General features: G+C 39.5%; 1 pseudogene; it reads left to right on the plus strand.

Annotated features, from left to right (window-relative positions):
- LOC119585642 overlaps positions 1–256 on the plus strand; it is a 13,614-nt pseudogene that overhangs the window by 3,152 nt on the left and 10,206 nt on the right.

The raw sequence follows: 256 nt of genomic DNA on the forward strand, positions 1-256 counted from the left end.
GTCATTTAATTTGCAATAATATCATTCACAGGTGACTGGGGGCAATAAGGGAATTGGATATGGGATAATGAAAGAGTTATGTGCCAAGTTTGACGGCATTGTGTATCTCACTGCCCGGGATGAAGGAAGGGGCCTGGCAGCTGTTGAAGAACTCAAGAAAGTAAGCATAATTTTTATTGCAGTTATCCATGAGTAGCATCAAGTCTTTTTTTTCTCCTTCTCTCCAGTACAATACCTCTTTCTTTCTTTCTTTCTT

This window comes from Penaeus monodon, chromosome 20 (assembly GCF_015228065.2).
Source record: "Penaeus monodon isolate SGIC_2016 chromosome 20, NSTDA_Pmon_1, whole genome shotgun sequence".
In the NCBI taxonomy this organism is placed as follows: Eukaryota; Metazoa; Arthropoda; class Malacostraca; order Decapoda; family Penaeidae; genus Penaeus; species Penaeus monodon.